The 14,725-nt window shown below is 39.9% G+C and overlaps 1 protein-coding gene and 1 non-coding gene across 4 annotated transcripts in view; both read right to left on the bottom strand.

Moving 5' to 3' along the window:
* ANO6 (anoctamin 6) overlaps positions 1–14,725 on the bottom strand; it is a 330,625-nt gene that overhangs the window by 163,927 nt on the left and 151,973 nt on the right. The window lies entirely within an intron of this gene.
* LOC120360824 (U1 spliceosomal RNA) lies at positions 12,754–12,915 on the bottom strand. Its single transcript, XR_005577241.2, has one exon. It is a non-coding gene; the product is annotated as a U1 spliceosomal RNA (small nuclear RNA).

Here is a 14,725-nt window from a genome sequence, read left to right as displayed (position 1 = left end):
AACTAGGTAAATTTCCTGTGTAACATATTATTCCTAGATAATAGTTTTTTAGTCATGCATTTTGTGATTCTGTCTCTTTAAATATGGAAGCTGCAGTTTCGGTTCAAACTAAGTTACTGTATTTATAAGGCATTCTAGGCCCAGGACATTACAGCAGTTGGGATAATGCTCTCTGTCAGCTTGTAATTTAAAATCTTTCAAAGCAGCTTAACATTTGTGTTATTTCATCCTCACAAAAAGTTCTGTGTGGCGCCACCAATAGATATGATGATGATTTTAAGACAACCTGAGGACCAGAGAGGCTGAGTAACATACACCACCACCAGACTACACCAATCTGACTCAGCATGGCAGCTTCCATTTCCACAGCAGATTCATCAAAAAATTATAGTACTATAAATGGCAGTCTTACTTTTGGCTAAGGCTGGCCAAATGGGCCCAGACCAGGTATCTCTGAATTCTTCAGAATTCTAACACTGACTAAGTGAGGACCGGCATCCACTATTTAAATGACTTCTGCCAGGATCTTCCTCCATATTCCTTCAAGCCAAGTGACCCCAAATGCTTGTTTTTGTTTTTCTAAAAAGTCTACTTTTTGTAAAATATGTTTCTTACTACCTCATCTGTTTTCCTTATTCAGCTTTGCTACTTGGCAGAAAGCTTAACTGAGTAGTGGGAGAGGGTAATGGAGGTACAGGCTGACCCTGCAGATCAGTTTCCTCATCCATAAAATGGATGTTTTCATATGACTCTTGTAAGAAAGTGAGACACAGTGTTTTGTTAACTGTAAATTGCTACAGCTACACAAAATGAAGTTATTACTGCTACATATGCACGTCAGGAAAAGAAATTAACTTTATAGCACTATTTATGAAACGTTTTCCTTCCATTAACTCATTGTCATATCCAGGTCACTTTTCTATCTGTGGAGATATTAGAAGGATTTTCAAGTGAATAAAACAAAACTAATAGAAATGAGACAATATAGATTAAAATAAAATTCATAATCTCCCAATACATTAGCAAATAAAATATTCGTAGTATTCTTATTGATTCTGTTCATGCTTTTATCTATGTGTTATGAACTGAACTGTGTCCTCCCAAAGGTGTACGTTCAAGCTCTAACCCCCAGTATAATGGTCTGGAGAGATGCGGCCTTTGGAAGGTCACTGGGATTAGAAGAGGTCAGGAGGGTGGGGCCCTCATGAGGAGATTAGTTCCCTCATAAGAAGAGACAGGAGAGTTCACACGCTGTCATGCACACATTCTCTCTCCATCATGTGAAAATACAGAGACAGTGGTCATTTGCAAGCCAGGAAGAGTGCCCTCACCAAAAACTGACCACGGTGGCACTCTAATCCCAGACTTCCAGCCTCTAGAACTGTGAGAAAATTTCTGTTTAAGCCATCAAGACTTTGGTACATTGTTACGGCAGACCTAGCTCACAAGACAGCAGACTGACCAGGAACCACCTCGGTGATTGAGCCTAAGTTCCAATCCTGTCATAACCATCTGCTTGCTACGTAACATTATGCAAATTGCTTAACTATTCTGATCCTTAAATTTTGATCCATCTAAAAGCTGGGTGTGGCGGTTTATGCCTGTAATTCCAGCACTTTGGGAGGCTACGGCAGGAGGATCACCTGAGGTTGGGAGTTTGAGACCAGCCTGACCAATACGGTGAAACCCCATCTTTAATAATAATAATAAATGTTAAAAAAAAAAAAAATGCATCCCAAAATGGGTAATATAGTCGCACCTAACTAAAAGTATTATGACTATTAAATGTGTTAATGGATATATTTATAATTATGCCTGGCACTTAACATATGTTGCTGTCTTTATGCACCTTCTTAGTTTTTAACAGTTAGGCACAGAGTTGACAATAAATTCTGAAGTGATGAATTTCATTGGAAAGTAGGATAGAACTGCCGGGCGTGGTGGCTCACACCTGTAATCCCAGCCCTTTAGGAGGCCAAGACAGGCAGATCACTTGAGGTCAGGAGTTCGAGATCAGCCTGGCCAACGTGGTAAAACCCTGTCTCTACTAAAAATACAAAAATATGGCCATATCACCCTGAACGTGCCCGATCTCATCTAAAAATACAAAAATTAGCCAGGCATGGTGGTGCACCGTCTGTAGTCTCAGCTACATGGGAGGGTGAGGCAGGAGAATTGCTTGAATCCAGGTGGCAGAGGTCGCAGTGACTGAGATGGTGCCACTACACTCCAGCCTGGGTGGCAGTGAGACCCTGTCTCAAAAAAAAAAAAAAAAGACAAAGAAAGATGGAACTAGCCTAGCCACTAACCTATATGAAGTCATCTGGTCTACACCCCCACAGGAAGCAGGGATACATCCAAATGATCAGAAATTGATCATTCCTTGTTTACTTATCAACATTTTCAGGGAAACAAGTCTACATTTGGACCTCATTAAGTGTTTAACAATCTATACCATTAGGTTAGTTATAGGAATGAATTCCCTAAATCTGACAGGATTCTCTCTCTACATCCACTTCCACAGCTGGTGTTCCTACATTATCACAGGCTACTGGTCAACTTTTCTTTCAAAGCCCAGCAACTTCAGCTCCATTGCTGTTTCCTTACAGTTAGCAATGTTTACTCTGACTTGAATTCTCAAATGCAGAAATGTTTCAGGCACTCTATTAACCCAGCTTAAGAAAATCCTGAAGAACTCAAAAAGGATTACACTGGGAAGTGCAAGAAAACCAAAAACCACAAAATAAACTTTCACCAAGTTTCAGTCTTTACTCATTGGCTCCAAAGTGTGGCTGATGAATGATTCTAATCAGAACTATTTACCATAGAAGGTAAATGAATATATTCATTTTTATTCATTCCTATCATAATATTATGAAAAGTGAGCCCCAGTATAAACGGAATAAAGACACCAGAGGAATAAAATCAATTAAAGACGTACTGTGTACTTACACCGAGGCAGACTTCGCAATTCAGTGCTTTAAGCTAATTTCTCTCTTGACAGTTTGAGAATCTAATTCAGTAACACAAGTAATGGTTATTAGTAATATTAATGTACCATATGCTATCTCCGTCAACTTAATAATGTTCTTGGGGTTTTTTTTTTTTTACTAAAATGTCAATCTAACGTGTGGAATCCCACCCAAGAGAGTCTATGCAAAATTACAATTAACGGATTCATTCTATAGGCATAGTAATTAGTCATGGGACCATTCACGAATGCCTGTAATTAAGTTATTTTACATATTACAATAATTTTACTTGAAATCATGAGATTTGCATTATTTGACTACTATAAATAGCAACTAACACCACGCATGTACCAAGCCCTTTAGTGCATTACCGCATTTTAACTTTACAATGAGAAAAACAAAGGCTTGAAGAGCTTCAACAATTAAGATTGTACAACCAGTAAGTAGTGGAGTAATGATTTTAATTCAAGCATTCTAATATCAGAAAATAAGCCTTTTCTACTGCTTTGTACTGGACATAAATGGAAAAAATGCCAGTAAAACAGTGAAAAGGCAGATTCAGGCAAGGAAATACATTTTCTATAAAGAGCCATGGATACCACTAATCCAAGAAAGAAGAGAGTCTACTGAAGTTCTCAAAAAAAAAAAAAAAAAAAAAATCAGTTTTTTCCTTTTTTTTTTTTTTTTTTAAGACAGTGTTTTGCTCTTGTTGCCCAGGCCGGAATGTAATGGCATGATCTCAGCTAATCATAACGTCCGCCTCCCAGGTTCAAGCGATTCTCCTGCCTCAGTCTCTCCAGTAGCTGGGACAACAGGCGCCTGCTACCACATCCGGCTAATTTTTTTTGTATTTTTAGCAGAGACAAGGTTTCACCATTCTAGCCAGGATGGTCTCGATCTCCTGACCTCATGATCCGTCCACCTCGGCCTCCCAGAGTGCTAGTATTACCGGCGTGAACCACTGCACTGGGCTCATATTTTGTTTTTTAAGATAGAAAATGTCTTATGCCTCCAATTTTTATATTAAGAAAAAAACATTATTCATACTAAAAAATCACAGAATTAGCTGATTTCCTACCAGATTTAGTACTTTAGAAGAAAATAATGCAAAAATTTAAAAGAAATGTACCCATTATCCATTTTCATTTATGTGGCTTACAGAACTCCACTACCAGCTAGTGCTGACCAGCATACCAGGGAACTTCAGTCCACAGGGTGGTGGTTTCAGAAACTGGCACATACATAATTCCATCAGAGTCATTTGCTGAGATTTCTAGGGAAGAGAAGCTACTAGAACTTTTTCTTCTGGGGGCCGAGTGGGGCAGTTCTTTGCTGAGAAACTACCACTGCCACTCTACTGCAAGGGGAGAGCTGAAGTTAAGGGGTTCCTGAGAGCAACACTGGCTCTTGAAGCTAAGGGTACCACTGAACCTTTCTGTTACTGCATTAATAAATTCTTTTTATTGTTCAGGTCATTTGATGTAAGCTCTCCATCCCCACTATGACCAAAGATTAACAGAAAGTCAAAAGTCAAGAAATGTTTAAACATGCACACACTCTCTATTCCTTCTTTTGTCTTGCCCCCAATACAACTACCTAAGGGAATCCATTGTAGTATACCTATTTTAAAGCAGGCAAACCTTATGAAACCTCAATATGGGAGCCGATGATGACAGCACAGGAAAATGGAGACTTTCAGTTTCAAAAATGTTGGCCAAGATTTCTATGGCACCAGGCAGTTAACAAATTGTGACTCATGATTTCTGTACCATAATTATCCCAGTTTTACAGAACTGACAATCCAATCCCCTTTTGGATCAAGGATCCCCTTAAGAATCTGATTAAAACTACAGATTCCTCTCACCAGAGAGCTGAGGATGTAAATAAACGTATTTCCTATATAGTTGAGAGAATTCAAGAACCCCCCCTCCCTCCAGGCCCACCCATGTAGGTCCACAGACTCCCACAATAAGAATCCCTATGTAATAACCACTGCTTGGGCAGTTAAGAAAAATAGTAATGGGACAATCAGCATCTTCCTGTTCAGTTTCTCAAAAAGGTTATCCACTATCCCTGAGACGTCCACAAGTCTCCTCAAAGATACCTAACGGATACGCTTCTTTAAAAGCCTGATTCCCAAACAGGGAAAACGTTCACTTACTCATCTTTCTTTAGTTACAATAAAAATAATGTGGCAATCACAAACATAAGAACATGAACAGAAACTTTCACTGTTTTGTTACCAGAAGTCAAATACGATTTCAGACTATTACTGTATTTTCTTGTTCAACAATTCAAGTTATTGGTACTCTGTATAGCATTTATATTTGATTATTTGTAATCATTTTTATAAAACAAGGCAAACAGTCCTTAGTATAATTTCCCTTTGTACACTGCTACGATGAGAAAAGAGTTTCAATTTATTTTCTCAACCCGCACACTACCAAGCAACTTGCTATAAATGAGAAGGCAATCTAGACCAAGCCTGAATCTCTCCTGTTAATTTGCAGTAATTAATTACACTAAAAATTTATTCAGGTTGGGTGCGGTGGGCCCACGCCTGTAATCCCAGCACTTTGGGAGGCCAAGGCAGGTGGATCACCTGAGGTCAGGAGTTCGAGACCAGCCAGGCCAACATGGCAAAACTCTGCTGCTACTAAAAATAGAAAAATTAGCCAAGCGTGGTGGTAGGCACCTCTAATCCCAGCTACTCGGGAGGCTGAGGCAGGAGAATCACTTGAACCTGGGAGGCAGAGGTTGCAAGTGAGCCGAGATCGTGCCACTGCACTCCAGCCTGGGTGACAAGCGCGAAACTGCATCTTAAAAAAAGAAAAAATATTCATAAAACATCTCTCATAAGGAAAAAAAAACATTTAATCACTGCTTTATATGTCAGGAAACAGATACGCAGAAAAATTAAATGCTTTACTCCAGGTTATCATGGGTGGACAATACTAAGAAAGTGATGCTTTTACAAGTTCAGAATGCATGGCCCAGGTGACTCCTAAATAAGTTCAGCCTTCAAAAAGCTACGAAACAATTTATCACAATTACTTTTGTTTAAAAGAGGGTCTCACTCTGTTAGCCCAGGCTGGAGTGCAGTAGCACAATCATGGTTTACTGCAGCCTCCACCTCCTAGGCTCAAACGATCCTCTGCCTTAGCTGCCTGAGTGGCTGAGACTACAGGGGCACGTCACTCCAGTGGCTAATTTCTCTTTATTTTTAGTAGACATGAGGTCTCACTATTTTGCCCAGGCTGGTCTTGAACCTGGCTAGGCTCAAGCAATCCTCCCACCTCAGTCTCCCAAAGTGCTCCGATCACAGGTGTGAGCCATTTGCCTGGGCACAATTATTATCTTATTACCCACATAATCTCTCATTACTTATAGAAAATAAAGTAACAAGTAGGCAGGGTTACAGCAGAAATTACAGATGATAGATTTTCTCTACATGTTTGCAAAATATTAATTACTGAATACTTTTCTATGCCAGTTGCAGATTAAAAGTCAGTGTCAGGACTGCCTTTTTTCCCCCAGAGGTATGTGAAAAATTGTAAGTTTTTCTACTTTATCTATAAAAAAACAACACTCAGAGGGGAACTTTTCTCAATCCATTTTGAACTTTATATGAGAGTTCATAAAAATTAACAATTGACAGTAGCACACACAGTAGCTCTAGCATTAGTTTGACAATAAATCTACAGTTTACCTCTTCACAGAATTTATCACTTTTTAAAAATTAAAATTTGAGTCAGATGTCTTCTAATTTCTGTCATATCACAACAGGATTAGGGCTCTTTTGCTCGTACATGTGCCTCTAACTAATTTCCCTCTCCTGAGGCAGAGAGGACCCTTCTCCACTTTACATATAGCCTCTTTCACTTTCAAAGACCGTCAGCCTGGCCTACTCTGGATCCAGGAGGGAACAATGGAGGCTGCCTGGAAGGATCTGCCCCAAGGGTGGATTAAATGCCTAGAACAAACTCAGCTCCCAGCCAGAGAAAGGCCACCTGGGAGGACACAGTCACCCGGAAATGTAGAGACAGGCATGCTAGTTTAGGAATACCATCAGTGTGAGGGAGTGAAGGAAAAAGCCACGAGTGGTTGTCAACTTTGTGGATTCCTGGTACATTTTCAAATACTGAAATTTTTGACTAGGGGACTTTCTTGAAACTGTATTTGCACAAGACTGAGAAAATATGCATTTTCCATACTGAAGAACAAGCAGTGTGCTCAAAAGCCACAGGTGCTGGAGTTAAATGACAGCACAACCCCAAGAAATCAGCTCTCCTTGCTAGCTCTTGCCGGATATGATGCCACTCAACTAGGTCACTCCTCAGCCCTGGGGAGCTGCTTTTGAACAGAATTGTTTCCTGCCAGGCCTGGATTTCTATTATGCTCAGGAGGTGGCTTTCCTACCTTGCAGTAAACACTTGATCTTTTGTAGGTGCCAGGCTGAAGTTAAGCCTCCTATCTCTTATTGCAGGAAACTGTACCCCACTCTTATTCACAGCAGTACTTGGAACAGCCAGCACAACATGACTAACGAAGTCTTGTGAAAACACACCACTTTGATCACAATTTAGGGCTGATTTAAGGTACCACCAGTATGACAGCTAAAGAAGGGAACAGAAAAAAGTACAGCTCTTGTTGCTAAATCTGCTGGCACAAACAGGCCACCACCAGAGTCTGCTACGGGAAGGAGAAGTAGCACCACACTGGAGAAGGACTTTATTTCCAGGGCAAGAGGGTGATTAGGAAACACTGTCAAGGGCAACAGGGAATCCAAAGAACTAAAAAGACTGAGTTCCTAGTCATGTTTCTAAGAAAGGAGTTTGAATAACTAAGGAGAAAAGGACAAGCCAAATTATTACAACTGAAAGGCTACTACTGCTAGACCGATAAATTGTAAATGCTGAATTGCTTCATCTGGCCTGCTTGGAGTCAGAATTGGTTCCAGAGACTGGAATGTGGCTGAGCTAGGAAGTGGGAATAAAGAGCCCAGAGGTGGGAGTGGGAGGGTCTGTCAAGGCTGGAATCCAATGGAGAGCCCAAAGCCTGCTTTAACCCAGTCAGGAAAAATGACTAAGAGCGGAAACTAGGTTCAAGAAATCATGAGTCATTCTTAAAAGAAACCAACATCAGTGTCAGTAACTTCCCTGGGAACTTGGAACATGTGCCTGCACAAATATTTTGCAATCTAATATCCTGCACCAACACTGAACTGCTCCTTCATCTGGATAGGTCACTCTAGTTTTTCCGTTCTCAGAGCTCTTTCAGTTACCAAATGAGGCTAACAATATCTGTTTATAATATTTTTAACAGTTTAAAAAGAAATCAGAAAAAAGGTGACCTTTTGGAGAAATAAATTATTACATATGAACTCTTTATACACTGGGAGAGTCTGCAAACAGTTCCCTCTGAATCAATGTCACACTCATCGGTAAACTCATCAGTGGAACAATCCTCAGAATGAATGTACAGTTCAGTTTCACAATCACGGCAGCAATTAAAATCTGAATTTCTCTACAATGAGATAGGAGTGAATTTTCCTCACACATTCTCTTCCAACTTAAGAAAACATTTGCTAATTTCCTATAATAGGCAAGGCATTATGTGAGCTGCTTAAAGAGATTACAAAAATAACTAAGAACAAAAGCTACTTGACTTTAAAGTAAAAACAGAATTAGAAGGTTAAGGATTGTTAGTTTGCTACCTATCGGAAATGTAATACTTCAAGGTTTAATTCAAAATGCTTTTTCCAGATATTCTTACAGTTCCAATATACTGGATTACTACTGATACCTATGACATAGATGAATCCCCAAATATACTGTGCTAAATGAAGCCAGGCACAAAAGACTGCATTCTACATGATTTCTTTAGAACAAAGTTCAAGAATGGGCAAAATCAGCTTACGGAGAAAGTCTTTAAGTGTTTACAGGGACCATGGGGAGGGAGGTTGACATGAGGGGTGTACAACGGTGATGGAAATGTCTTCCATCTCTTGTTTTGGGTGGTGGTTATACAACTGTCATAACTTAAACTGATCAGTTAACTACATTTTACTGTATGTAAGATATGCTTTTACAATGTTAACCAAAAATATCACTAGACTAAATAAGCAGTACTACGAATAGACGGTTCAGACAAGAACACGGCAAAAAATAACGGTAGTATTTCTTATACTTGATCTCAATGGCATTTATACAGAAAATATTCCCAACTTGGAAGAAATTAGAGGTATCAGATATAACAATTTAATAATACAGGCATATTACCTGCTAGATTTCAGTCATGTATGAAAGATCCTTACATTAAAAAAAGTAAGACTATTTAAAAGCAAATGAGAACAGAATTTCTTCTTGCCCTATGAACTGAAAACAAAGCAAGCTTTAATCTGCATTTTCCTTATCACTCTATTATTAGGGTGCTTTGGCTATTCACAGGGAAGGAATTCCCCAGCATGAGTCTCTAATATTAGGATTTTTCAAGGGTAACAAATCTTGAGAGAAGCATATCAGACTCATTGGTAGGTATTTTCCACCCTTACAAATTCTGATTCATGCCCTAGGTGTTTGGTTGTGACTCTCAGTCGAAGTCAGGTTAAAGTCTTCCTCCAGACAGGAATGAGTCACATCCCTCAGCCAGCAGAGCAGGAAGTCTGGAGAGCCATTTCCGGCTGAGAATCCAGAGGCTCCTTCTCTTCTAGCTCCCTGCCTCTCGCTTCCTTGAAAAGAAAAGGCGAAGTGCAGGGAACCGATGTACTTGCTCCCTCTCTTTCCTCCTCCTTTGAAAACTCTGGGAAGCTACACAGAATTGCTGAGGTCTAAGCTTTCCATGGCTTCTCCTTTAGCACAAGGAAGGAAGATAATTGTGCTAAACTGAAATGCAAAGAAAGAATGAAGGTGACTGACTAAGTTTTGTTGCCTTCCAACCCAGGGCTATTATTTCAGCAAGGAACAAAGGGGCATTAGAACCACGAGCAACAGTACTACTTTGCAAGGTACATTAACAACTGTAGAAATCAATATAAACAAAACCTCCGCATGGTGAATTCCCTGAGTACAACTGGACTTGTGAGCCTGAAAGCATTTGTGGTATTTTACACATTAATCTAACGTACATTTTGAGCCTTCTCATAGACCTGTTTTGCAAAGAGTTGATAATCTAGGGCCAAGTTATTTTTAGAATGATAAGAATAACAGGTGCACTTGTCAGCCATCTCCCAGTGAGAGCCCACGCCCTTGAACTAGTTATGGATAGGCCCAAGTTCTGTTCTCAGCTATCCTGGTTCAGTCTCTTTTTTCACAATCTTTAAATATAATCTGCTGGTATGCTGTTGGTATGTCTGTCTTCCCTGCCAGGCCACCTACTTTGAGAGAAGGGGCCACTTCAGTCTCGTTTGTTGTTCCATTTCTAGTACCTAGCACAATACCTGGCACACAGAAGGTGCTGAACAGATTATCAGGTAAATGAAAGCATTTCTATGTACATTTTTAGTTTTTATTTTACCACTTATTAGAATATAAGCTCCAGTGAAGATGGGATCTATTTGCTTTTTTATCTCTACACTTTAAATATACCACATGTATTTACTCAAATAGTAAAGATTGTGAGACAAGATAAATACAGTGCTCTAAGCTAAATGAAATCTCTATGCACATGACTTTTTCAAAAAGTAGTGGGCCTGACTTCCGAAGCTGACTCATTGCTAGCAAATTACAGTCAGCTTTCAGAGGATTTTTTTTCTTTGCCAAATAATTTAGTCAAGATAGCGACTGAACTCTTCAAAATAAGTATTTTGAAGTATAAAACAGGCCACTAGCCACAGCAAAGGCAACTGTAACTCTCAGGAAAACCATGATTACTCCATGGCTCAAAAGCCTTTTACGGTGTTTGCTTACCCTTAGAGCAGATAAAAGGCCTGTTTGGAAATGTTCGTGTCTCCTCTATGATTTGTAGGCTGTGATATGCCTGTTATAGAAGCATGTGCCCAGTGGGCAGTAAGTACCATTTAAATTTAAATGGAGGCAGAAAATATGAAATGGCCTGGCAATCTTCGGATAGAGAACAGGAACAGTCTGAAATCCAGTGGACAGTAAGAATTGCAATTCTAAATGCAGTAAGATGAAATTTTGCCTTTCATAGAAAAAGTAACTCCTATGAAAGGCTTAAATATAAAGCAAATAATCTTAAACTCTACTTTATTTGGTGATAAAAACAGCCTTCTTCCTTTCATTTTGCTCTCACTCATCCAAATGAAATGGAATGTCTAAACTTTTCTTAGGTCTGATAATGCTGAAGGTGGCCTGCCAGTGTTTAAGTTTTAACATTTGGTTATAGGCTGAGTCACTCCCAACTTTCAAGCATACAAAATAACAAGCATTAACTCCTGTATCTATTTTGCAAATTAAATAGGGATTATTTCTTTTTTTTATATTAGTAAATTCAAAATGACTCAAACTACCAGGGTAACAATTGGTGTGTTCTTTTTGTCATTATATTCATCTAACAAGTTATATTTGACATCAAACTTTAACAATACTCAATGAATACAAATTCTAGTCTTGTAAGAAAATTAAACATTTTAGAATTTTTTCCTTCTTTTTTGAGACACAGTCTTGTTTTGTGACCCAGGCTGGAGAGCAGTGGTGCAATCTTGGCTAACTGCAACCTCCGCCTCCTGGGCTCAAGCAGTCCTCCCACCTCAACTCCCCAAGTAGCTGGGACTACAGGCATGCACTGTCACTCTTGGCTAATTTTTGTATGTTTTTGTCAAGACAGGGTTTTGCCATGTTGCCCAGGCTGGTCTTAAAACTCCCGTGGGACTACAGTTGTAAGCTAAGACACCGCACCCAGCCTAGAATTTTTCCTTTTAAAATAACCATTGAAATAAGTAAAAACTACAAATATTCCTTTATTAAAAATTCATGTGATCAATATTAAGAACACTATTCTTTAGCCCTTAATACAAGATACTTTAAAATCTTAAATTTGCTAAATTTAGAAATGCTCTTATTTCTTATTTTCTTTAGTAGAAAGGCTATCAAAATGTCATCTGATATTCCATTATGAACCTTACCTTTCATACTAAAATTATATATTCAAAATGATACAATTCTGTTGTGAACTGTATCTACTGGAAAATGATTTTATTTAAATGACCTCACTTATATTTCTCTGCTTAGATGTTTTACAATGACTGTGCAAGGAACCATCCCTCATATTTTACATATATTGATAGCAATCCAGTAGAGGAACAGTACCTGTTCTGTATTATCCTTACATTTTTCTGATATGAAAACCAAGGCCCCAAAGTTATAAGAAGCTGCTCAAGACCAGGTTATTTTCAGTCATCTCACATATCTCTTCAATAATCTCATTCATTTACCCATTTATGCAACAAAAACTTACAGATTGCCTACTACGCATCAGGCACTAAGCTGCTCACTGAGGTGAAAGTTCTCCTCAAGATACTCCCAGTTTAATGGAAAAGACAAAAAGTGGCAATGAGCTGTATGAATGGAAAGAACAGCCTTCAGAGAAAGGCAAAATCTCTAATAAAAAACAAAAGAGGTATGCCTGAGTTAAGACTTAGGTAAAACCAGCTCCCCATAATGTTGATAACATTACCTTATAACTATGGAAGGCTTTTAGTGTATCAGGTACCACCACCCTGCAAAGTAAGATTTTTAAATGGCATTCTTCATTTGATAAAACCGTTTCGTATGAAGTAGTTTTTTGTTTTTGTTTGTTTGTTTGTTTTTAATAAAGAGACCAGGGGAGAGCGTGAACTCAGTCCCCACTACCACAAATTATGCAGTCGAGTTTCCCACATTGGGGAAATTGCAGAGGTCAACACATCCGGAGTGCAATGGATAAGCCTTGCCCTAGGAAAATCACCTTCGTGATCATGGTATCTCCCCTGCCAGGTAAGTATGTGAAGTAGGTTCTAATACTAGTTCCATCTTACAGAGGAGGGGTAAGTTGTGTTAATCATTCAGGGTCACATGGCTGATGAATGTCTAGGCCAGAATTTGAATTCACATCGGTCTAAAAGTAAAGTTTAAGTAGTAGCAAGTCTCCATCTCTGTGCAGAGCCAGGCTAAGCTGTCTGATGAAAATAGTAAGACAGAGGTAGAATTTAAAAACAAACATAAAAATAAAACTGAGAGTGATAGGCAGCCCAAGAATAAGAAAATAAGCTGACATGGGAACATTAAAAGGATCACCAGCGGCCGGGCGCAGTGGCGCAAGCTTGTAATCCCAGCACTTTGGGAGGCCGAGGCGGGTGGATCACGAGGTCAAGAGATCGAGACCATCCTGGTCAACATGGTGAAACCCCATCTCTACTAAAAATTCAAAAATTAGCTGGGCAGTGCCTGTAATCCTAGCTACTCAGGAGGCTGAGGCAGGAGAATTGCCTGAACCCAGGAGGCGGGGGCTGCAGTGAGCCGAGATCGTGCCATTGCACTCCAGCCTGGGTAACAAGAGTGAAACTCCGTCTCCCAAAAATAAAGGATCACCAGCTAGCATGGCGGCCCATTTCGTCCTCACCATAGTCTCGCCACAGTACAGCAGAGTACCTGTCCAATTCCTTGGCCAAATTAAGGTGAGGCTATCTATATCTGAAACAGATGGCATATAATCTTTCACCACAGAGAAGAGTATCCCAAATCTCCAGAGTAAGTACTTATAATCAAATTCGGGTTTTCACCTTCAAATCCCAGACCCTGAGAAAGATCACCTTCACCTCATCTCTAATACCCACACTTAGCTGGGGGGTCGGGGAGGAGGGTGATCTGCTCCAGCACATGGCCTGGTCTCTCATTCTCCCCTCCACATCTGAGTGGCTATAGATTCCCACAGCATTATCATAGCCCTGAGAGTGTGCAGGGATATCAGGGTGGCTGAGAAGTGCCTCTCTCAGAGACCCAAGATAATCTCCAATTTTCTAAGATTCTTAGAGAAATGAGGGGCAGAAACTGATGCTGCCTGTATACACAATGGCTGAAAATGAGCAAGGTGGAAAGTGAGTGGGAAAGATGAAGAGGTCAACAGGTTTTAAACAGGAGGTCAAGATCCTTCCCCTCAGTTGCTGCCTGAGTGCCCTGTCTCCACCAAACACTGCTCTCCCACTACCCAACAGTGAGCTCTGAAAGATTCCTCCTTATTTCCACATCTCTAGTCCTAAGGACGGAATTACGTAGAACTCTAACCACTGAGAATCCCACCATTAATCTTCCTCTCCTGTGTTCTCCTGTGATATTCTAAAGACTCAAATTATAATAAATGCTGGTAACTTCTTAAACATTTCCTTCCACACCTTTTGCGTACACAACTATACGATGACACAAAAAAAGCAGCATGCATACTTTAATTAGAACTGCTTGTGCAGGTGCAGTCGCTCACACCTGTAACCCCAGAACTTTGAGAGCCTGAGGTGAGAGGATTGCTTGAGCCCAAGAGTTTGGGACCAGCTGGGCAACACAGTGAGACTAATCTCTATCAAACAAGCAAACAAAAAGGCAGGCCTGGTGGTACAAGCCTGTGGTCCTAGCTACTCAGGAGGCTGAGGTAAGAGGATCACTTGCACCTGGGAGTCTATGCTACAGTGAGCCATGATCGTGCCACTGCACTTCAGCCCTGGCAACAGAAAGAGACCGTGTCTTAAAAAAACAAAAACAAAACCCGAGAGAATAGGATAGGCCACAGGGACCACTGATGAAACTATAATCCCTACATTCATG

The sequence above is a fragment of the Saimiri boliviensis genome, chromosome 7 (assembly GCF_048565385.1).
Source record: "Saimiri boliviensis isolate mSaiBol1 chromosome 7, mSaiBol1.pri, whole genome shotgun sequence".
NCBI lineage: Eukaryota > Metazoa > Chordata > Mammalia > Primates > Cebidae > Saimiri > Saimiri boliviensis.
Note: the sequence above shows the minus strand (reverse complement) of the source record. Positions and strands in the feature narration are given on the sequence as shown.